The sequence below is a fragment of the Phoca vitulina genome, unplaced genomic scaffold, assembly GCF_004348235.1.
Source record: "Phoca vitulina isolate PV1807 unplaced genomic scaffold, GSC_HSeal_1.0 scaffold13, whole genome shotgun sequence".
In the NCBI taxonomy this organism is placed as follows: domain Eukaryota; kingdom Metazoa; phylum Chordata; class Mammalia; order Carnivora; family Phocidae; genus Phoca; species Phoca vitulina.
The window spans coordinates 31,709,484-31,721,618 of NW_022589716.1; the positions used below are offsets into that span (position 1 = coordinate 31,709,484).

At 35.7% G+C, this 12,135-nt stretch overlaps 1 protein-coding gene across 1 annotated transcript in view; it reads left to right on the forward strand.

The window, feature by feature from the left end:
• Positions 1-8,538: 8,538 nt before the first annotated feature.
• The window catches only part of CNTN6 (contactin 6), a 292,595-nt gene continuing 288,998 nt past the window's right edge, over positions 8,539-12,135 (forward strand). The window contains 1 exon segment of the mRNA XM_032411799.1: positions 8,539-9,132. The gene's annotated coding sequence lies outside the window, so the exon portion shown is untranslated.

Below are 12,135 nucleotides of genomic sequence, written 5' to 3' on the forward strand. Positions count from 1 at the left end.
TGCGCACAAGCAGGGGGAGTAGAAGAGGGAGAAGCAGGCTCCCTGCTGAGCAGGGAGCCCGACGCGGGGCTTGATCCCAGGATCCTGGGATCATGACCTGAGCTGAAGGCAGATGCTTAACTGACTGAGGCACCCAAGCTCCCCTTAATGAAGGTTTTTAATAGATCTGAGTGATTCAAAGTGAGAACAAAGTTTAATACCTTTTTCTGTCCAATTTCAAATCTTTTCAGCCTGACCAAATATCCAAGCCAATGTTTCATGTAACCTAACACAGTTGTGACCTGACAGTCTTTCATCTCTATTTCATCTCATTTCTATTCAGCAGTTTCTCTGATTCCATGGTATTCAGGGCCCACACAAACTTGACTGGCGGTCATGTGTGTGTGTACCATACATGTGTAGGAGAGTTAATTTCTCCCAGAACTTTCTTGCACCAATGTGTAGGGTAGCCATACATCCTCTTAGCCCAAGATAGATCTGAGTTATATCAGTTGTGCCAGCATTGCTATTAATACTTTTTCTTTTCACTGTCACAATTGTTCTGTTTTACATGATCAGGTGTCTGGTTGTCTTATCACTGGATATGAGAACCAGAAGATAAATGCTTCCCCCATGCTCTGTCTAGGTGGTTGGCCCTGAGAGGTGTTTGATATGGTAGACTCTGAGATGTCCCTATAGTATTGAATAGTCGTTCATACTTAGTGTTAGAAAACTCAGTGATGCACCCTTTATTGGTTTTTTCTGCTCCCCATGAGACTTTTTAACTCTCCCTGTCCCTCACTCACTCATAGATAACGTTTTCAAATAAATAACTCATACATGACAAAAGACAGAAAGTCCTTATCTCAGACTCTGCTCTAAGCAGAATCCAGCCTTTGATGACTTGGTTTTAATAAGTAACAATAACTGTGTTCACTAGCTATTATTGAATGACAAATTACCCCAATATTCAGTGGCTTAAAATACTAAAATCAATTTTATCTGTTATGTCTGCACGATAGCTGAGGTTTGTTCAGCTCATCTAGGTTGCCTTGAGCTGAGCAGCTTTCTTATTACCCAGTTGTGTGGATAGCTAAAGTGGCTCTGCTCCAAGTATCCTTCATCCTCCTTGGACTGCAAGTAGCGAAAACATGTTTTTCTATGGCAATACCAAAGGAACAAGAAGGTAAGCAGAAACACATAAGGCCACTTAAAAGCTAGGTGTATAGCCAGCCAGCAAACTGACTTCAATTCACATGCTGTTGGTCCAAGTAATTCATGTGTCAAGTTCAAAATCAAAGGGCAGGAAAGTGTACTCTATCTACAATAAAGGAATGGCAAAAGTATATATACATGGAAGGATAAAAGACTGAAGGTGATATCAATCTACAGTATGATTTTGAAAGAAATACCCGTATATTGTCGGTGAAAGAAAAGAACTTGTTCTGTATTTCTGGTAATGGTGTCAGTGGGCCAATAGGTAAATTCTATTAAATGGGAAAAAAATCTCATGAAGCTCACATTCTATGTCTAACCACCATTATAACTTAATGTAATAGTTGTATATTTTAGAAATGAAGGACAAGAATGGGAAAGACAGAAATTTGTTAAAGCCACTAAACTCTTGATGAAAATCCAGATCTTAGAACTTATGTTGTATGATGTCTTTACTGTGTCTAAGAAATAGAATACAATAATTATTACACATGGAAAAATCTCTCAATATTTAGAGTTAAAAAGATTAGAGTAGAAGAGGAACCACATTAATGAAATGCATTTATTTTTGCTGGGGCCCAAACAATTTACCTTATAATTTAGAAAGATCACATGGGTCTCACAGTAAATAATACTCCTAAAATGAGAGTCTTGCAAAGCAATTGGTGCTCATTAAAATTCAGTATTGAAAGCAGCATGTGACAGGCAGTTCCATGAAACAATTTTTCAGTGTCCTTCTATGATTGAAGCAAAACAATTCATGTCACAAGATGCCAGGTCTTACTCCCTGTTTTAAGTTATCATTGTGTAACGAATCTTCTATTTTTATATAAATATAATCAAGGAACTCAAGCTGGATTATTGCAATAGCTTTCTAAAATACACATTTGCTTAACATGTGGTAGAAGGAGAATACATGCGTTTCACTGTTACCACTTTGAAAAGTAATACATTTCATGGCAAAATATTATTTTTTTTTTCCAGAGGGAAGTGAATTTTTGAATATCTGTAAAATTATACATATGTGGTCTCAAGTGAAAAGAAAATTTTTTGTTGGGGCAAAAGACTAAAAATTTGTTATCACCCATCTTCCAATGTGTTTTTTTTTTTTCTGAGTGGAAGTAAATATGTGTCACAGATTTCCCTTCCTGACACTAATCCTTACCTCTCCCTTACCAAAAAGGAAAAGGGAGAGGAAAAAGATAATTAAGATTTCTTGGAACCATTGAATACTTCTGTCCTTTTCAAAGCTTAACTACCTAGTTAATTGTCAAAGTCTGTGTAGTAATGGCTTAAAACACTATATTCAAGAGAAACCTTTAATTATGTCTTTAAGAGGGGAAACAACCGTAAAAGTTAGAGCAAAAGTTTTGCCTTCCATTTGATATACCAATGGATATGGCAGAGAGCTCCTGGCAGAGAGGTTTAAAAGACAGATTTGTGGAGGGGTGCCTGGGTGGCTCAGTCGTTAAGCGTCTGCCTTCGGCTGAGGTCATGATCCCAGGGTCCTGGGATCGAGCCCCGCATCGGGCTCCCTGCTCAGCGGGAAGCCTGCTTCTCTCTCTCCCACTCCCTCTGCTTGTGTTCCCTCTTTCGCTGTGTCTCTCTCTGTCAAATAAATAAAATCTTCAAAAAAAAAAAAAAAGACAGATTTGTGGAGTAAACGGACCTGCATTGAAATCTCTGGCCTTTTACTGTTTGTGTGATCTCGACATACTGTTCAATCTTTCCAAACCTCAGGTGCCCTAAAGCAAAGGTGCTAGTAGGTACGTCATAAGGTTGTTGTAAGGATCAAGTGAGACTTTAGAGTCAGTGTCTAGCCCACAGAAAGCACTCAGGAAATTATATAAAATTGTTTATAATTTAATAATATTAGAAGAATCACCTATGGTGGGCAGGGGAAAATATCTCATAAAATATATGTTTTAAACATGAGTTATGCAGGGATACTTGGATGGCTCAGTTGGTTAAGCGTCTGCCTTCAGCTCAGGTCATGATCCCAGGGTCCTGGGATTGAGCCCCGCATCGGGCTCCCTGCTCAGTGGGGAACCTGCTTCTCCCTCTGCCTGCTGCTCCCCCTGCTTGTGCTCTCTCTCTGACAAATAAATAAATAAAATCTTTTAAAAAATTAAATAAATAAATAAACGAGTTATTCAGAACAATTGTGTATCTGAATGAAAAATAAACCAAACAATCGAAAATAATAACACCAACCACAAAATACAGACTGTGTTGGCATATCATATAATTATTAAATGATTGTATAAGTTCAATAAAGCGTTATGTGTTAATCTTCCTTTTAATTCCTTCAGAGAAAAAATATTAGAAGTATCTTCACCATAAGGCAATCATATGCAAGTAATAGTTATTAGTCATATTCTTTTCCTGCGAGAGGCAGAAGTAGATCAAGATTTAGTGAGGTTTGAAGCTTACACAACTCGGGGCGCCCACTTCATGAATTGGCAGGTGAGGGGATCCTAAGTATTTTACGGGGAAGTTTTGGGAAGAAGACAGAAGCAGAATTTCCTGATAACAGGAAAGCAGAAGAAATAGCAGCCATGAAGGCAGATTATCCTGGAGGTCTGCAGGGGTGAAAAAAACAAACAAACCAACAAAAAAACAGTGCTTCAAAGTTCCTTGAAGTTGGTTTCACTGCTGAAGGAATTCTGTGACAGAATCCCTTGAGAGGCTCTACACCTGTCAGCTGTGCCTGATGTTGGGGTCCTGCTGAATGATGTTGTCCCACTGCACTGGGTGCAAACTGAGCTGTTGGTTTCAGTGTCTCCCAGACCAGGTGGACCTATGAGGATTCCTTGCACCTAGAGAGACTCCTGACTCCATACCTCCGCAAAACTGAGAGGAAATCAGTACATTTTAATATAAATGTCAGCTGCAATACTAAATGCAAGTGCACTAAGGTACCCTATCAAAAATATGAAGTCTTATTGGGCTTAAACCATGCAACTGTATAACAATTATGAGAAATATACCTAAACCAAAGTGGCAGAAAAAATGTTTTGTTCACGTACAAGTATATCAGGAAATGCAAACCAGAAAGAAAGCAGGGATGCCAAATAAAATTCTAAGAGATGTAAACACGTTTTTACAAATTCCTAAAGATTTTATAAAATCATATAGATGCAATCATGCGTATAGTTATATATGTATATATATAATTCACTATATATTTATATATATAATTCACTATGTATTTATATATAGTGAGATATATATATAGTTATATATATATATATATGCACACATATATACACAAAACTCACACACACGCTTAATCCACTAAGCAATGTAGTAGCAAAATATATAGTGCTAAAGCTTCTCTAAAAATTAAGATTACTTGATTTTAAAAATCTTTATAAGAAATATTTACTATGCCTCTCACAGAATTTGACATGTCAAGCAGATAAAATATAAAGAATATTAAGATTTGAATAATAAAATCAATATTTTTATAGATTCTTCAGCCAGACTGCCTGGGATTGATCCCTCCTCGATCTCCTGTTTGGATGCTCTTAGACAATTCAGTTAACTTCCATGTGCTTCAGTTTCCTTGTTTGTTAGATGTGGGAAAGAATAATGTAATGCTAATCAGGTTATTGTGAGGATTATATGGTTACCAATTTAAGTACTTAAAACATTTCCTACCATATATTTTGAGCTATAGAAGTTACCTTTCAGTATCGCATCATCATCATCATCATCCCCTAGAAAAATATAAATGATTCAAATTGACCCAAATAGATCACTCATTTTTGCAGTTTGATCAGATTTTTCAGATGCATATACCCATGTTGTCACAATCAGAAACAGGATATTTTGTCACTTTAAAATATTCCCTTATATCTATTTGCACTTAATCTTCACTCACCTCAGCCTTAAGCAACCATTCTCTGTTTCCTGGTCAGTATAGAATTGCTTTGACTTTTTTTCTGTATATTATTTTTGGCATTTTTTTTTAAGATTAATTCAAATAGTAGGGCACCTGGATGGCTCAGTCAGTTAAGCATCTGCCTTCAGCTCAGTTCATGATATCCAGGTCCTAGGATTGAGCCCTGCGTAGGGTTTCCTGCTCAGCAGGGAGTTTGCTTCTCCCTATCCCTCTGCCCCTCCCCTGCTCATTCTCTCTCTCTCTCTCTCTCTCAAATAAATAAAATCTTTAAAAAAGATTAATTCAAATAGTGAATATTAGGAATTCTTGTCTTTTTATTGCTGACTAGTTTTACATTTTTGAATGTATCACAATTTTTAACTTATTATCCTACAGATGGGCATTTGTGCTGTTTCCAATATTTGCCTATTATAAAAAAATTGTCATGAATTTTTATTGCAGATCTTTGTATGGACATATGCTTTCAGTTCCTTTGGGAAAATATTTAAGAGTGGTGCTTCATATTTTAAGAACTGTCAAATTGCTTTTCAAGGTAGTTTTAACACTTTATACTTCTACCAGCCAGGTGTAAGAGTTCTAGTTGCTTCACATCCTTAAAAACCCTTGGAATTTTCAGTGTTCTTAATTTTGGCCTTTCTCATGGGTGTGCAGTGGTATTTCATTGCGGTCTTAATTTATGTTTCCTTGATGAATAATGATGTTGAATACCCATTTTTATGTGTTTAAATGTCATACAGATGTCTTTGGTGAACTGTTTGTTCATATATTTTTTAAATTATTTTAACTGGTTGTTTGTTTTGTTATTGAGCTGTAAAAATACCTTAATGATGTATTTCAAAGATCAGCCATTTTTCATTTTGGTGAAGCCCAGTATTTCTATTTTTTTGTCTCTTAGGTTTCATGTTTTTGTATGTGAATGTGTATGTGTGAGTGTGTGTCTTAACAAATCTTTGCCTATTCCAAGATCTCGTATATTTTCTTCTAGGAGTTTTAAAGTTTTACCTTTAGGTTTGTGATCGATTTCAAGCTATTTTTTGTGTATATGGTCTGAGGTAATGTTGAAAGTTAATTTATTTCAAATGAATATTCATTTGTTTAGGCATCATTTCTTGAAATATGAGCTTTTATCATTGAACTGTCTTGACACTATAGTCTAATATCAATAGACCCTATAAGTGCAGTTCTATTTTTAGACCTTGTATTATATTTTTTTGACCTAAATTGCCAATACCATACTAATTTGATCAGTTTAAATTAGTAGTAAATGGTAAAATCAAAGTATAAGTCTTCCAACTTTGTTATCATTTTAATTTTACTTTTCTTCATTTCCCTATATATCTTTACTTTCTTGGTTTCATTCCCATATAAATTTTAGCATCATTTGATAATTGTCCCAAGAAAACCTGCTAGGACTTTAATTGGAATTATTTTAAATCTAAAGACCTACTTGGAGATAACTGACCTCTTAAAAAATTGAGTTTTCTGGTCCATGAACATGGTATATTTCTTCACTTATTTAGGTTTTATTGTATTTATCTCAGTAATTCTTTCCTTGTAGTTTTTAGTGTATAGATCTTAATTTAGAAGCCTGATGCACATCCCACTGCCCTACAGTGATTAAAGATTAAGAGAATGAGAAGATATCAGCAGAAGTTTCTGAGAAGGAGCTGCTAGTGATGTAAGGGAAGGGAGACAAAAGACCAATCAAATTGCATTCGAGATAGAATGAGAAAGGGTTATCTGGAGACAATGAGTATAGTCAATTCTTTTAAGATGCTTTAATGTAAAAAGAAGCAGGGAAATGAAATGGTAGCTGGAGGAAGACATGAAGTCAAAAAGGTTCTTGATTTTTAAGATGGGCAAAATAGCAGCAAATCTCTACGCTGTAATGATACGAAGAGAAGGGAAAACTGTTGATTCTGAAGAGAGAGGGATGCATACCTGGAACCAGTCTCTTGAATATGTAAGAGAGCATGGTAACTGGAGCACAATAGAGAGCTTGGCCTGAGGAAGGAGTGTGGTTTACCCAAAGCAGAAAGAGTGAAGGCAGAGTTTATGGGTACAGATGCACACATATGACTAGCTGCAGTGGTAGGAGCTACTGAAGGTCTCTTTTGATTCTTATTTTCTTATCAGTGAAATGGGTAGCAAAGCTATCAGCTGTCTTGGAATATGGGGTAGAAGTTTTGGAGATTTAACTAAAGGAGTGTCCTTTAAATTGAATGAATTCCTCTTCAAGGAAAAAACCCACTACAAGGTGACTATTTTTCTCCTATCTCAGTAGAAAAATTCAGCATTTTTGGTGTTTTTTGTTTTGTTTTGTTTTTTTAAGATTTTATTTATTTATCCGAGAGACAGAGAGAGAGAGATCAGGAGCAGGGGGAAGGGGTTGAGGGAGAAGCAGGCTCCCCGCTGAGCAAGAAGCCTGATGCAGGACTCGATCCCAGGACCCTGGAATCATGACCTAAGCCGAAGGCAGACACTTAACCAGCTGAGCCACCCAGGCGCCCAGCATTTTGCTGTTTTTATAAATAAATAATATTTTTATTTTGAAAGAGACAGAGATACTTTTAATTTAAAAAATTAGATATTCAATTAGGACAAATATCACAACTATAAAATAATTCATCCAGTTTGCCTTCTTATGAATTGGAACTCATTTTGAGTACACCTAGTGTTAAGAAACAGTAATTCCTCTCTCAAGCCTCTTATGATAGAAATGAGGTATATGACTGATGTATTTACAGAAGTATGTAATCATGGAAATCCGTAGGATATAGTCAAAAAATGTAGCCATAGAAACCTTCTGGCTCATCAGATAAAAGCAAACTGAGTCTGAAAGATTATCTTTTGGTTTACTCACATTTTATTTGTGGATTTATTTTCTCAGTATCCATTTACTTTAAGATGCTGAGAGTGTAATTTCTTTTCATTACAACATGAAAATAAGTCCAAGCAATTATTCTGCTCTCATGTTATAGCCATGTTTGTATGTGTTGGTGTCTCCGTGTGCATGCAGCTGTTTTTCCTGTTGTTAGCTTTTTTTCAGTAAGAAGTTAGTCCCTTCCAAATCAATGACAAGACCCAAACATATTAAAAAGTTTAGTTGGAGGGCAGGGTGTGAAGCACAAACAGCATTCTTTCCCTTACAGAGTTGTTTTGCAAACACATGCACATTTGTTCTTGGCCTCTGGAGATTATAAGCACGTTACCTAGGAGAGCAGCAATACTCTTTTGGACTTGACTCCACTTTCTTTACACACTTCTCCGTCTTTTAGAAGCCTCATGCATAGATTTTAAAAATATGATTTAGAAAGGATTTAGTGACAGTGCATAAGATCCTTCGATTTTATGTCCCTTTCCTCTTCACCCTAACTAGTAGTGGGAGTTACTGGCACGCTTCAGAAAGCTTACTTCCGTTTGAATACTGTCTAAATCAGTGCAGACCCTTGCCTGACTTAATCTTCCCTTGCAAATGACAATGCAGTGAAACCAGAGGAAGAAAAAAAAAAATGACTCCCTTTCCTATTGGAAACCTACTAAGTAGTTCGCCTGACCCAGTTTTCAATAAGAGAGATTTTCTGATGACCCAACAGGAGTGACTGTCTCTAGTCAGAGAAAGGGGAGGGTGGATTTAATCTTTCATGCCCCTGGGATGGCAGCTGCTCGCCGCTCTCTCTGATTCTGTGAAGGATGGTGAAGATTGAGCTGTTTTTTCAATATAGGGAGAATTTTCCTTTTGACTGTTCCAAACGGGAGATTTGCACATGTGCCTCCAGAACTAATTGTCTAGGTTCCGTCAGGAATGCAGCAGGAGAGGAGCGGATTTCATGCCTAAGACCAGAGAAGAGCCACGCAATACTCAGTGGATAAAAGGCTCGCAGTCCCAGCTGGGAAAAAGAGTCCCATTATCTCCCAGCTGCATAGACATTCCATACGGCTTGGTTCTGCCTGGATGCACAGCATGCCTGGCTGAGAGCTTGAAACAGAGTTCTGCAGAAAAATTGTAAAGATCCCGAGACATTTCCCTGGTAAGATCTGTAAGTACAAAATTGTGCTGTCTGCTGCAATGAGAATTTTGCTGGGCAAGATGCAGCTTTTCTTCCTTTCGATGTCTTTGTATTAGCGTAACAGGTAAAAGCTGGGGTTGGGGGAGAAGTCACTGCTTTATTTATGCTATGTTTCTACGATGTTGATGCTTAAAATGCATTTATTCCTCGTGAGAGAAAATGTATTGAATCTTTATTCTGGGGAGCTTAGGATCAAACAAGGGAAAGAGAGACTACAGGTACATTTTTCAGTGTTTCACCAGTCTTTGCTGCAGTAAAACTAATGGGCAAGACGGGATGACAGTGCTAATTCTGGTACTTTCAGATGGCTTCACGCCCTTTCTGTGATGGCAAGTGGGAAAATGTTATTGCTAATTTTTTTCATCAAAGGGTAGAGGGGTGGGGTTTGCAGTCGGACGGATGATTTAAAGGAATGGTTATACAAAGTTTCCTGGGGGAGGGATTTGGTGAAGGGAGCAGTGCAAGACTGGAGGTCACATGACCCCACCAAATTTTGTCTGGCATTTTGCTTCTCACCCAGCTTCCAGATATTAGCTTCTGGAGTTTCCATTTACAGTAGTTAAGCTTGTCAGTATTAAGGTACCTGTAATACTTTATGAAAAGTTTCAGAAGTTGATGACTTGGGAACAAAACTTATAAGAGCTCTGAGATTAGCCACATATAACCCATTATGTTAATGGAATACTGTCAACTTTGGGGGTTTGGGGAGAAATTGGAATTCATAGTTCTTGCTTCTCCAATTGAAAACTACTTATGTTTAAATAATCAGCATCCTGACTACGTCCTCTGAGAAATATTCACAGAATGACTAAACAGAAGTTATACCGAGAGAAAATAGGGAGAACAGTAGAATTACACAGAATCAGTTTGGAAAATGAGGTATTCATAATCTTATCTACAGTGGCAATGTTTTAAAAAAATTTTGTAAGAGAAAGAGCCATATGTTGAATATTGAGTTTCTAGTTTTGAACAATATTTATCTGATGGGTTTATCTTTCTTTTTGTTGTTAAAGGTTTCATCAATTTATGTGCATTGTATTTTATAAGATAAGATATTTAAGCACACTCTCCCATGCCCCACCCCCCTCTCACGCATGTGTAAACCTACACAGATTCAGAAAACAAACATACACGCACACAATACTGACATGATTTGTACAACAAACAGAAATACGGAGTCATTTCATCTTTGATGCTTCAGTGATTTTTTTTAAAGCAATATCATGGCTATGCAATCCAGAGATTTCAAATATATAAATTTGCAATTTTTATGAGGTTATATAAATGCATAACTTATCACATCTTAGCCAAAAAGCTTGTCATTTATAAACTGCGCTACATTACTTCCTTTGAACATTTCTAGTGAAGTGCCAGAATAGTTTGTTTAGTATTCTCCATGTAACTTTCCCTAATGAAAACAAATTCACATTGTCATTTGGAGAATTAATACATATTTGGTCTAAGCTTAGACAAAAAAAAAAAATCAATTATCTTGTGAAAAGAGTGTGAGGTACATTAAGTTGTTTGCATACTTTTGTGTTTTTGACAAATGAAAATACCCAGTAATAGAAAAGTAAGTTTGTACCTTTTTTTTTTTATTATTATTTTAGTGGAAGGAGGAGGGTTACAAAATATATTTTTTTTCACTTATGTATTTAACATCATATTAATTATAATGCAATAGCATAGGCTATACTCCTTAAAAATAACTCAAGCTAAACATAAAAGTTAAAAAAAAATCTTGTCACCTGTAAAAAACAATCATAATATGTGTAGACATCCTATGCCTAAGTTCAAATAACAAAATGAGAGGGAGAGACTTTAGAAGAATTCTTTCTTATCATATGTTTTTGTTTGTTTTTGGCAAATAAGTATTTAGATAATGTGATCAGTGATAGATGATAGATAGATAGATAGATAGATATTCTTTTAAAAGAATATGATCTTACCCTATTCTTTAAAAAAAAGTATTGAATTTATTTTAGATTTTGATTAAATAGAAAAAAAAATAGAGCTGATATGAAACTGAAGAAATTGCTAAATTTCAGGTATTTGTTTCCCCCCCACCCCAAGAAGATATTAGGTCCATAAAAATAACACTTGAGTTAAGAACAAAAATTAAGAAAATATTAGTAGTTCGAAGTCACCATTTTTAGGATGCATGTTTAATATTAAACAATCTCTTGTAAGTCTGTGTTATGATAGTTAAAGAAATTAACACAAGTATTTTATGGTTATTTTCCTTACATACACCACCTAAACGTCAATTATATTATCAGTTTTACATTATTGAGATTTATAGTATTTACATTCTGGCTTAATTCACACAGTCTTGGTTAGACTTACTTGGAATTTGAAAAAAGTCAGTTGTTACCAATTACTTACTACTCAATTCATCATTCCTGTATTCCTAATTTTGAATTATTTCTTGGATTGTTGGATTTCACTGTTAAGTAGGACCCCTCCACCAAAGAAACAGTCATAGATGCTATATTTTCTATGTTTCTACATAGAACATTTTCTTCTTTTGCCTTCTTTCGACACATTAAGCTTCTTGAATCAAACATAATATCCCTTTAAAAACTTGTAAATATTTGTAAACAGTGCTGGAGACTTCCCATACTGAATGTTGCTGTCCATTGGTTATTAGGTATGTCTGAAATTTCTATCCTTGAATATAAGTTGCTTCTTTTTGATGCATGTCCACATGATTCTTTGGGGTTTTTTTTTTGTTTGTTGGTTGGTTGGGTTTTTTTTATTTTGTTTTGTTTTTGCCATAGTATGTCCTAGAGTTAGTCTTCATCAGCTTTGCTTGAATATGGTGTACTGCATTGATTTGAGATTTTTATATTTCAATTTTGTTGTTACACTCTGTATTTGATTTTTTTATTGTTATTATATTGCTTGTTCCTTTTCCTCAGGATCACCACTTATGAGTATGTTGGATCTCATTTGTCTGTCTTC